Source organism: Sebastes umbrosus, chromosome 9 (genome assembly GCF_015220745.1).
Source record: "Sebastes umbrosus isolate fSebUmb1 chromosome 9, fSebUmb1.pri, whole genome shotgun sequence".
Classification (NCBI taxonomy): Eukaryota; Metazoa; Chordata; class Actinopteri; order Perciformes; family Sebastidae; genus Sebastes; species Sebastes umbrosus.
Window position 1 is genome coordinate 31,032,652 of NC_051277.1, and position 13,292 is coordinate 31,045,943.

Consider the following 13,292-nt stretch of genomic DNA (forward strand, 5'->3'; position numbering starts at 1 on the left):
TGTTCTTTCTAAGCTAGCTTTAATCAAAGTGATACATTTAGTTTTATAACAGCATCATTACAATTTCCACCCCATAGAACACAATCTGCAGCTTAGATGAGAACATATATTTGACAGAGATTTCACAGTTAAACTTGAACCAAATTAAAATCAATGTTTTCTTTTAGGAAGAAGAAGAAGAAAAAAAAAAGATAATTCTATTAGTTCTGTGTTTGGTCTACTCAAAGTAAACTTGGTTCTTTAATGAAAGGTTTATATGAGGAATCACCTCATCTCTGTCTTTCTCCTTATCTCTTCTCCCTCCCATCTGTTGTCATCTCCTCACCTATTTAACTCTCTTTCTCCCCCTCACGGTCCTCCTTCCACATTTAAATATAATGGCAGCAGTCTTTGCCCCATTGAACCGCTGATATGAGCCATCAGCGAGTCATTACAGAGCGACAGAGGGAGGTGAAAATAAATAAAGAAAACGGAGAGGAAGAGGAGATAGTTACAGACAAGCGGAGATAAACTAAGACAGTTCTATGAACAGATAAAATCAGAGAAAGCACAGGATGAGGTGATGAATAGTCAGCTGTGGAGGGAACATGGCAGAGGGCTGACGTGATGAACACTGATCAACAGGCCACGTAGAGAGAAACTGAAAGAGAACGGGGCGTATGAAACCTCTATTTAGATGCTTAAGCGATATTGTTCATGTAACATTCATGGCTCTCTGTTCATAAGCTGTTTGTTGGGAATCTCGTACTAATCACACTTAAGAAAAGCACCATTCTGGTTTTAATGGGCCCACGGAGAGAACGAGGGAGACGGGTAGACATGTTGGGGGGGTGGGTTCAGAGAAGCTGCAAGAGTACATTTTATAAGACAAAACCATAAAGAAACCATAAAATTCCTCATCATATGCAGTAAATATGCACATATACTGTATAGCATAACACGGGCCATGTTTATTATGTATTATGTAGTAAATGTCGGGTGCAGAGAAAATGATATACTATCCCACTTCGCTCTGCAATGGCATACGCACACACACACACATGCATAATTTCCACATGTAGATTAATGAATAAATTGTAAGCAGAGCTCTAAAAATGTGAGCAGTGACATTGACCGACCCGGAAACAGTCCTGACTAGAACAATATGGACTGTTCTGGCCCAGTTGTTTAAAGCTGCACTAATCAATATGTTCATATCAATAACCAACTCTGTCTCCTACAAAAATTCCATTTCCAAACAACTAAATAGCATTCTCACTTACGTTTCGAGGGAAATGTATTTTCTCACATTTTTAAATATGTGGTTAACATTGTAAATTGAAACCAAACACAAAAAAAAAAAAAACTACTTGCTTAGGTAAAACATCATGGTTTGGCTTAAAGTAAGTACATTTCCTGTGTTATTTAGGATAAGTCAATGTTGACTTTTGGTTTCACACAGGACACGAAAATCCTGTGTTGACCCACCCATCCATCCACCCTGACCTCCTCCCTACGCAAACTTCCGCAGACTGCAACGCCCTCCTGACGTTACCAGTGTGGACGAGGTGTAATTTTTAGGAGACCATAATGCAACAATGGATAAAATTAAATGTGTAATTTAAAAGGGGCCGTTCTACTGGTAAGCTACGCTGTGTCGTCTTTGAAATGTTGTTTCTTTTCTTCGGGCGTGCGCAGATTTAGCGAAAGTTTGGAGCGTTCTTTAGCCTCCTTTGTTACAAGCTAGTAAGACACGGTTGGGACCGATGGATTCCTTTGTTTTTTCTAGTTTCATATGATGCCAGTATATGTACATGCTTTAATGCATTAATTTAATTAATGTCGTTAAAACAAATTTGCGTTAACTTTGACTGTCTATATACTATATTTATACACATATACATATTACGCAGGCTGAGCATATAGTTGTACATTATTCGACCGAGTTTAGTTTCTTTACCTCCCATCAGCCTCCCCCATTAGCCAATGATTCTCTCCTCTGAGGCCTCCTCTTTCCCATGAGCACCAGCCGCTGGCTGTAACTGATTTCTGACTCCTTTAAAGGGGTCGATATTGTAGCTCATCCGATGTGACAGAGCCCAGTGTGAAACTACAAAGTTACTCTGCTTACTTCATAAAGACTCCATACTCCCAGACTGCGTCTGTTTACCCCAGATGGTGTGTGTTATACAATAAATCAGACGGTAACAGTTAGCTGTAAGAGATTAGAATTGTGAGAGAGGATGTAAATTAATCAAACACTTTATATACAATTGTTGAATTTATATGTTTAAGTTATACAGAAAACTTAAGTTAGGAGATATTTAGCAAAAATAATAAGTCGGTGTACACATTTTCCCTTTTAAATCACTAAGTAATAGTTCTTGAATGCTCCAACCTTTGCTTAAATTCCCTTATCTATTTAACAGATGGGCTGTGTCATACTGAGTCAAAGCGCTGCTAACCCACAAAGAATTTCCGTGGGTGAAGTGGCAGAGTTTTAGTGTCCCACACTCACCATTTAATGCTATTTGAAGCCTAAAAGGACTAACTTTATGTGGGGGAATAGATGGAATTTTGTTGCCACAAAAATGTCAAATAGAAAGATATTGAGACTAAATAGCCTCCGTATTGTCTTGTCTAGTAAATGTCCCCATTGTCATCTAACTCCCCTCTCTTTTCTCCTACTGTCCTCTCCGTCTGATGTCAATTTCACCATTTTGAAGCGCACAATAACCTGCTGAAAAGGTTTCTCATCTGCTGTGATTTCCAACAGCCATTACAGCTCATCAGCGTACAACAAAGTGAGCAGACATTGGCCTATTGTGTGTGTCCCTCATGCAATTATAAAAGCAATCACAATACAAGAATGAATCGCATTGAAGAGTTCCACCCGGCAGAATAATGTGTATTGATGACACGAATGCTGTTATGTGCTGTGTGCACACACACAAATCAATGTTAAAGGTGACACACAGCAGTGACGCACACAAGAGAACACCCTGTTATATGAACAGTCATTTTGTTGGACGGCTTTTTTTTTTTTTTTTCTTTCCAATTCATTCAACGCCACTACTGCTAAGTTATCATTATGTCTGTACCAGTCTCTGGTCTAGCATTCAGAAACGGGCTCAGTTTGCCCGAATAACAAAACCATATTTTCGGTTGTATCCAATAACCCGTTCCCAAATCTTCAAATGCCGACGGCTGGTCACTGCCCTTCGGCATCTGACACGGAGGTGCCCTTTAGCATCTGTATGGGATGCACCGGGCGGTAACACTTCATTTTACAGGTCCGCAAATTTCATGGTAATTCAATCAGCAAGTAATCTATTTGAAATTTATCTGGAATTACTGCCAAATTACCCCAATATTGACCTCCAAATTTATTGAAAATACTTTATTATAAAACCAAAACTAATAGAAGACACTTCTGATCAGGTACAAATCTCACCATTTTGTGACTTATTATCTACACAAATGTAACCTGGTAGCCAATGTCATTATTCAGGGAGTTTTTTTTTAAAGAAATTTCAAATAAGTTATTTGCTAATTATTATCTATTTATCAGCAGCCATGGAAATAAAGCATATCAATTAACTTTGTATTCCTTTCCTGGAAATGTACTGTATTAAATAAATTACCAGGAAATAGAGGAATATAATTACTAAATAATGTTTATAACAAAGTAATTTTCGATAGATTTTTAGGTAAATATTGGAGTAATTTGGCAGTAAATCCAAAGAACTTTCCAATAGGTTACTTGCTAATTATCACCTAATTACCATGATAATTGACCTGTAGAATGAAGCGTTACCCACCGGGCTTTCAACTAACTCCAATGTAAACCCATCCACATCATTATTATAGAAACTGATGTAGTATAAAGCGCAAGAAAGTCCCCGTAGGGTGCGTGGGGAGGGGAGGTTGAATGAGTCAAACAATCTCAATTACATTTCGAGAAAAATATATTTATACCATCGCAGTTTTAAACACGTGGTTAACATTGTAAATTGAGATAAAGCAAAACAACACATCCTCCTCCTCTGTACATGGACTGCCACAAAACGTATTTCTGATACGTTAAACACGAACATAATCCGCGACAAAATGGACTGTACAGTACACTACAAGATGATTCTGAAAACATTTTATGTGAGAAATAGGCATTACAGTAACATAATATTGATGCATATTTGATCAGCGCTGCCTAGTTTGACCGTTTAATCAGAGTTTGCGAGTGATTGACAGCTGCTCCAGCTCCGGCTCCAGCTCCGCTCTGATTGTTTGTTTTTCACCGGTCTGTGAAATCTTGCAGATGCCGTTAGGAGCACCGGAGGACACAGAGGTACATGATTTCCTTTCTTTTTTTCAGATTACTCATGCACTAATGTCAGGATATAGTGACCATTTCATAAAAAAAAATAATATTTTTTTTAATCATATTTGCTCCAATTCTACCTACTGCTGCTTTAAGTAAGTAGCCGTGTAATAAGCAGGATAATAAACCCATTCAGTTTTGCGTCGGAGTGCCTCATCGCCCCGTCGGGGTTTATTTCACAACAATGACCGGCTCGCTGTACATTAATCTCACTTAAACAACAAATGGATTGTTTAAGTGGTTAAAGTGGCGATTCATGGAAGAGAAAACTCATATAAACTTGTGTAAAGTGTGTGATGTCCAACTTCTTGTTAATTCTTTGGTTTTATTCACAATATAAATAGCCAACCAAATGTATATTTTGCTGTTTTTATATTCTATTTAGATGTTTGGTAAAAACCTACCTTTTCATGGAGACTTTTTCACTAAGCATCTGAAAAGCTTCCAGTATCATGTATACAGATGTATGAGCTAACTGCAGTGTATTAGTTGTGACCTTTCTGGATGCACTAACAAGGCAGCCAGGCAGCAATGAGTTGTCAGCAATGCAGTGCAGAAGCATAATCACCCTCAATAACCTTAGTACGAGAGCAAAAACAGGGGAATCTGCAAAAATAATGAATGTGCACTGATCACACGGGCAGTGGGGGGGTGGGGGGGGGGGGCTGCAGCGGTTTAGTGAGACTCTTCAAATGGATGAGTGGGGTTCAAACCTCTGTGTCAGCACTACACCTGCTCTGCTGAAGTGTCCTTGAGCAAGATATACGGAGCCAAAACACGCTCCGATGGGGGCTTTTCTGACCTCCCTGTAGTGGGCAGCAGGGTGAAATGTATCATTGGAAATCTTTTCCCCACACTGACCAATTATGTGTGTACATAAAATAACTTGGAGCAACTGTGGAGAAGGGAGAGAAAGAGCTAGTGAAGCGGAGATGGAGTGAGGCATATGAGCTAACCAGCCAGCATTAGCATTGACCTTTTCCCAATGGCCGGCCAGAGCCGGCCGGGGCTAACGTAGGGACTGGTGGTACTAAATGCTACGCATGTCACAACCAATCTCATCAAATCCTTAATTCAACCTTTCCTGCGCCCCAAAGGGCTCTGGATGTAATAAGCAATATCTTTATAGTGCGAAAAGGCCAACATACCAACAAGGTTTTGTGTGAGAGAGTATGAGAAGATGTGTTTTGTGTGTGTGTGTGTGTGTGTGTGTGTGTGTGTGTGTGTGTGTTTCACTACCGGAATTGTAATATTCTCACGTACAGAAAGTGAAAGGATATGAAATAATACGAGCGAAAGGAGCGTGGCATTTGGAAAAAACAAGCTCCAAGTCTGCCTGCAATTTACCTTTCTATAAGGCTGCTTTATTTCAGCGCCAAAGCATATAACCTTAGAATGGAAAAACACCCTGAAGCAGATTTCATGTGAGCTAAAAGAAAACACTGCCAGCTTTGGCTTATCGGCCTTCACGCTAAACTCTTCCAGAACAGCAGGGACAGAGAAGAAAAAAGGATTAGCCTTTTGCTCCCGTCGCCCACAATTGCATGTTATCCAGTGTGCTTCGGTACAGCCTGTATTTGTGAGCATGAGAAGGTCTCCCAAAAGAACAAACTCGACCGAGCACAGATATTCCTAGTCTATGTCACACAATCAAAGCTGCACCACTGACTCTTACTGGCGGTGGTGACTTTGTTCTAACACTCTAAAACCAGAGCGTTGATTTTCTTGATGTAACATTTTCAGGGGCTGTCAATCGATTAAAGTATTTCATCGCGATGAGTCGCATAATTGTCCACGATTAATCGCAAATTAATCAGACCTTTATCTGTTCAAAATGTACCATGAAGGGAGATTTTTCAAGTATTTAATACTCTTATCAACATGGGAGAGGGCAAATATGCTGCTTTATGCAAAAATATATACATATATAAAATTGGAAATCAATTACCAACACAAAACAATGACAAATATTGTCCAGTCATGCAGCCATGTTGAGATCAGTAGAGGAAATACCAAGCACCGCCCAGCAGCCGGAGCAAACTTTCTCATTACAGCTAAACAGTACACTATAAAATGTTTCTGAAAACATTTTATGTGGATTATAACGCTATTAATGCTACGTCACTTGCTCCGACCGTTGAATAACAGGAGGGGTTTACATTGAAGTTAGTTGAAAGCACGGTGTGCGTCACATGATATTGCTAGAGGGTGGCTCAGTGCGTCGGTTTTTCCGACCAAACGGTGGTGTTTGATGAGTTGGGAGTGAGAACGGGTTGGCTGCTGAGTGAGGGGACAAATGGATCTGAAGAAAGTGATGTCCATTTGAACTGATGGAGCTCCAGCAATCACTGGGAGACAGATGGGACTTGTTCAGCTCTTAAAGCAGGTGCCATCCAGACTCTTTTGATACCAATGCATGAGTCACCGACCAGGTTACTCAGATGTAATTAGACTAGAGTGAACTGTCCAAAAACCTCTTCATAACAGCGCATAATCACCTGTGACGCATTTCCCTGGTAGAGATGAGTACAGAATAATGATGGCAGTATTCTCAAATCAAATCAATGTATTGATCATTTTGTATGTGTTATCATTATATTAAAACCATTTTCTGACATGTTTTAGCTGATGAAAGCTTGTTGATTATTTTAGTTCTTTCCCTGCCTCTTTTTCCTCCTATAAGGCCCCTTCTATTATTATGCTGCAAAGAGATTCTTATTTATGCAAATAAGAATCTCTAGAATTGATTTGTGTTAATTTTACCTGTCCTCTTTGTCTCCGGCCTTCACCCGCAACCTCTTTGTCTCCATCTCGGCTTCCCTCCCTCTTTTGCGTCGCCTTCTTTATCTCTGTTTATCAGGTCAGAGAGACGTGAGTTGACTCCGTACGAGGAGTGTCCCGGAGCATGTTGGGTCAATAAGGAAACAGTTGAAATGGATTCCTAAAGAAGCACAACAGATACAAGACATTATGCAGAATGAAAATTAATTCAATAACCTTCCTTTTGTCAGGTAAGCAAGCCTTCATAAGCCTTTAATAAACAAATAAGTATGTGACTGCTTATATATAAGCAGTCACATATGTCCTATTTAGAAAGCATAATAAAGCTGTCATTGACCGCATAGGTCAAGGCACACTAACTTTACTTTCTCATTTTAATCAAATAACATTGTGTATTGCACAATGCTGTATATAGACAGCTGGAAGCTCTGACAGTACTCAATATACTGTATATATATATATATATATATAATGCAATAACTTTAACACAATAATAACACGTTAACACAAATTTGTATTCAAAAATAAAAAAATCATCTGTCATACAATAACAACAGCAGGACGAACCTTTACCAAATCAAAACTAATCAGAATCTACCCAAACAGCAGCATGACGCAGGACGGACTAAATGAAGTGACCACTCCGGGTATTAGGAGGAACAGAGCTTGGAATGTAAGACACCGTATGAAGGACACAGTTGAGTGTTTTTACCCAGTGCCAAGCTCAATGGATGCAATCCTAAAATAATGTGGTGTCCATTTAACTGATAGGTTGTTGGAAGGTGAGTGGGTGCTTTTCTTCCCAAGGAGATTTGTGGTTTCTGATTGGTCGCTGTGCCAACCTTGGTCTGTGCTGTGTCACTGCCAACTGGGTTTTTGATAAGACTGTGGGGAAGCTTCTTTGGGAAACAGCAGCATGACTGGAAAGCGTACTAGACAATGTCTGCTGCGGTTCAAATATCCTGCACCTGTGTTTAGCTTGATTTATTCTTGTGCTATTGCAATGGACAAAGACATAACAACAATGGTTTTAAACATCCAAACAACAAGGCTTGATTACCAAACGGTCAAAGTGGGACCATGACAGAGGGGGCCAAAGGCTCCAGGCTCACTGTGTGACAGTTACTTTGTGTTTAATTTCCAAATTGTTAGTTAACACTGTATGCAGCATCCCACCGAGGCACTGTATAAAGATTAATGATAAGGACTTTAAAGCAGCTACAATCGTTATTTTCATAGTAATACGTACAGCACTATTTTTTTTTTTTTTTTTTTTTTGTTAGAAAAAACTTTGAAAAAACATTAGGGCTGTGAAAGTTAGTTAAGCATAGAGAGCATGTGATTATATCTTTATAAATTGTATCATAAATGTTGTATGTTAGTGTATTTTCATCAAATACATTATATACATTACAGTTCTAGTCAAAGATAATATATATATAATATAATACATTCAGTTACATCATAGTCTATGGGTTCTTGGTTTTAATGGTGATATAGGAGAGGATAAAAAATCTTATGTTATTTTTTTTTATTATTGCTCCTCCATTGGAATCACCATGGTAACATAGTTTAGTTTACTTGCCAATTATTCATATCTCTTAGCATCTTACCTTTCAAATTTGACCAAATAATATGCATATAAGCCTTATGGTTGAGGAACTGGTCCTGATTAATTATGGTTAGTTATTTCAGGCGGGTTTTTTTCGAGGAATAGGGCTGGAAGGGCGCAGGAAGTTAAAGGATGGCAACTCTACCCACTGAGCTACAGCCGCCTGGAATGACACTCAAAAGATCTGTAGTTATTAGAAAATGGGGATCTTGATAGGTAGTGACTCGGATCAATATGTCTCCAGAGCTCTTACTCTGTTGAGGCCTGAGTGGACCTTTAAGAGGTGTATTTTAGTACCTGCGTTAAATAAACTCATTTACAACCAATCCCATGAATAGACTGGAATCTAAGAGACATTTTTTCAATAATAACAACTTTCTTACCCCGTGTGTCCTCAGCTAATTTGCACTTACTCAAGATGTAAAACTTTAAAAACAGCTCACAGATATATACTTTTTGGAAATGTCTGAGACTTAGCCTTTTGTTAATAATTAATTATTGAAAAGCACAATCAACTCAGGATGTTACTAAGGGTGGGAAAAAAATCTATTCACCCATGTATCGCAATTCTTTTTTTTTTTTTTACAATTTTGAAATTGAATTGTTAATGCCAGAATCAATATATTTGTTCCAGTTGATTCTATGCGGAGGTAGAAGGAAGTTATTGCTTTTATTGTTGTAGTCTGAGTGACGTGATGTTATTTGAGACCGGAAGGTTGCCGGTTCAATCCCCTGGACCAGGAGGATAAATCTGGGTGAGGAAAGTGAAAAGCAGCGCTTGCCCCTCCCTCATTACCACCACTAAGGTGCCATTGAGCAAGGCACTTAACCCCAACCGCTCCAGTGGAGCTGCTCAGTGGACAGCAGATCAGGCTGTGGTTGTACTGGGCTGCTTACAGGTGTGAATGTGTAACTGTGTGAATGTGATCAGGGCGTTCCTGAAAAAGAGAGCATTGCTCTCAGTGAACCTCGCCCTGATTAAATAAAGGTAAAAAAAAAAAAAAAAATATCCGTTCCAACTTTGTCACCCAAAACAAACCAGCCGGTCGCCGCAAGCTTGGCGAAGTTAGCGGAAGCATACACGTGTGACTGCGTCCGGTTTGCAAAATAAGGTGTTGACAAAGGGAACTGTGTATACTAAATATATATCTTTCGGAGGACCAGGCCACATTTGCAACCTGCCTCCATTGAGGGGGTCGGTGTGGAGGTGGCCAGGACCTACAAGTACCTGGGGCTGCAGCTGGACAGCAGACTGGACTGGTCAGGAAACTCCTGCAGATGTTTTACCAGTCAATGGTAGCGAGCGTCCTCTTCTATGCTGTGGAGGCAGCATTAAGAAGAGGGACGCTGCACGGCTGGACAGGCTGGTGAGGAGAGCTGGTTCTGTGATGGGCATGAAACTGGATTCCCTGGTGTCAGTGGCGGAGAGGAGGACCATGAGTAGACTGCTATCTATCATGGACAATACCCACCACCCTCTTCACAGCACACTCACTCAGCAGAGGAGCACATTCAGTGGCAGGCTGCTGTCTCAGTCCTGTTCAATGGACAGAATGAGGAACTCCTTTGTCCCAGTATCGAATCAGGAGTTAGGTAAATCATCCCAGCCCTATTACCTACAAGGTAGAAGAAACTCATTGTCGCCTCTACACTCTACAGAGATCGTCAGACTGAAGATTACCTTGTTAATCAGATATTACTTGTTCATTGTTTATAACCAGTTAAAAGTTCCTCACAGTAACTTTAAAGTTGTAATCCTTCCTGGTTGAGTTTGAACACCTGCGGTTACCGTGGCAACAGCAAATGTGGTTTAATACTACGGCAAACACTCTTTGAGTAACTACTTTGTCAGAAATACAACAGGAGGAGCAGCTGGTGGATCTGTTTACAGCTCTGACAAACAAACTCATGTTGTTTTAATAAAGAAGTCAGTCGAACATAATTGCGACTGTGATCTGATTTCACGCTGCACACAGTCTGAAGAGTTTTCCACACGACAGCAGGACACAGTGAAGCCGGTTACCTTGCTGAGGAGTTGAAGGTGTGCAGCGCGTCACCTGCAGCTCTTCATCTAACAGCTCAGTGTGGCTGCTCACTCTTGTTCCAGTAACCCACTGAAATAAATGTTAATTCATTCACGGATAAAAAAAGAGCTCTGTTTGTCTTGTCTTGAAGATGCATTTTTGAAGAGCGGTTGCTGCGGGCTATACTTGCCAACCTTGAGACCTTCAAAAACAGAGCGGTCTGGGGGTCCTGCCCCAGAAAAAATTTTGTTTCAGAGACTTAGTTTTCTGCATTCTGGTGACTTTAAAAGAAAATAACCAAATAATAAGTACACTTCAACAACATTTTTTGTTAATCTTTTAATTTTACTTTTTTTATTCTCAGGAATGAAAACTGAACAATTCATCCCTCTGGCGTAAACTTGTGTGAATCTCTAGTATGAACTAATATTTGACTTTAACCAATCACAGGTCATTTCAGAGTGAGAGGGTTCATATTGACTGTTCATTCAAACGAGGCAGCAGTCAATCACTGCGATCAAATGGTCAAACTAGGCAGCGCTGATCAAATATGATGAAATATTCTGTTACTGTAATGCCTATTTCTCTCCTCAAATGTTTTCAGAAACATCTTGTAGTGCAAGGTTTAGCTGTAAAATGAGAAAGTTTGCTCCGGCTGATGAGCGATGCTTGGCATTTCATCAAACAAATCTCTACACGGCTGCCGGGTCACAAACGTTCTCATTTTACAGGTCCGCAATTATCATGGTAATTAGGTGATAATTAGCAAGTGACCTATTTGAAATTCCTGCCAAATAACCCCAATATTTCCCTATTGGGAAATATCGGAATATCATTATTAAATAATGTTTATAATAAAGTAATTTTTCATACATTTTGATGTAAATATTGAGGTAATTTGGCAGTGATTCCAAAGAAATTTCAAATAGGTTACTTATTGCTAATTATCACCTAATTACCATGAAATGTGCAGACCTGTAAAATGAAGTGTTACCCATAATTTTTTTTTCAGATTACATGTCTCATGCACTACTGCCAGGATAGAGTTGATCGTTTTATAAAAATAACTTTTTTTAATCATATTTGCTCCGACTTGCCTCCCTCAGCTGTAGCTATTGTAGTTTTTTTTTTTTTTCTCCCCACAATAACTGACATTTGCTCATCGGTGCCCAGGTCTTTCATAGTAACACTGACATTTGTACAAAAATAAAATGTTTGGTTGTCATGACCAAGTTTTCAATTTGTGTTCAAAACCATTCGCTGTCAGTACAAGTAAAGCAAATCCGTTATTGTGACTGTTGAAACACATTTTAAAAGGCAAACTATTTCTATTCAAAAGGCTTGAGATTGAACACTTGTCTTCTCACCGCTCCGATGCAACATCATGCTACCTAGGTTACGAGACAGAGCAATTTCCAGCCACTATAGGTTTCTCATTTTCTACTATTTGCTCCTGAGCGTAAGGTCAGCGTGCATCATGCGGCGAACCTTTGGAACAGAGGAGATGATTTGTTGTCGACATGCTGGGTTTATTACCACGAGGCCAAGTTGTGTGATGAAGGGGAGGTGGGAGCGTCGGGAGACAGAGAGAGAGAGAGAGAGAGAGAGAGAGAGAGAGAGAGAGAGTAGGAGGGAAAGTCAGAGTGAGAGAGAGAGAGGAGCAAGGGTAATAAAAAGGAGGAAACAGAGTGTATGAAATTGGACTCAAAGCTTTACAAGCCCCCTGAGAGAAAAGGGAAGAGACGGCAAGATAGAGAGAAGAGGAGGTCTTATAGAGTCAGATTAGGTATACTGAAAGGAACCCTTGTTAAAAAGAATAAAACCCATTGCCTTAGCAAGTTACACATCTTTTGAACTTATGTAACAAGTTAGGGGAGAGGGGTTTTGTGCACCACAAAGTCCTCGTAGGATAAAATATTCACATCACTGCACATTCAAACAGGCAGAAGTTGTCTTGTGTAGTCTCACTACTTACTACTACTTCCATGAAGAATGTGAAAGTGGACTACATGAGGCCTTTATCTCAGACTTCATTTTGCTGTGATTGGCTGTAGGTTATTATTATCACCATGGTGTAACACCTGAGCCAGACTGCCCGCGTCAGCAGTGCTCGGTGGCTGCCTCGCTGAACTACTGCGTGTCCCACTCGGGGGTTGTCCACATCTTCTTTGCCAGATTGTTGTTTCAACCTCAGTGGTGGTATAGCTACACTTTAAGGCCAACTCAATAGATATTCCTAGTGATTGTGCTTCTTTGTATTCCTCCCGTGTCCCAGGTTTATCACCCACCTGTCTGTCCTCTTTTCCGTCACCCTGCCAGTCTCCCAGCAATCAATAGCTTCCAAGCTACCCCTGTTCGCCACACTTCTCCCTCATCTCCCCAGTCATGACAGCCCCATTCCCCATTGTCTTTACTACCTGCTGGCACCAGATTCCCATTCCCAGTCATCAGCCTTTCATTCTCATCCTCCTTTCACAATAAAAACTCTCTTCTTAGCACCATGTGTCCGTGTTTG

At 40.1% G+C, this 13,292-nt stretch overlaps 1 long non-coding RNA gene across 1 annotated transcript; it reads right to left on the bottom strand.

The window, feature by feature from the left end:
• Positions 1-268: 268 nt before the first annotated feature.
• Positions 269-10,555, bottom strand: LOC119494698. Its single transcript, XR_005208274.1, has 3 exons — positions 9,982-10,555; positions 7,124-7,301; positions 269-406 (listed from the first exon to the last, which is right to left on the bottom strand). It is a non-coding gene; the product is annotated as an uncharacterized LOC119494698 (long non-coding RNA).
• Positions 10,556-13,292: the final 2,737 nt, after the last annotated feature.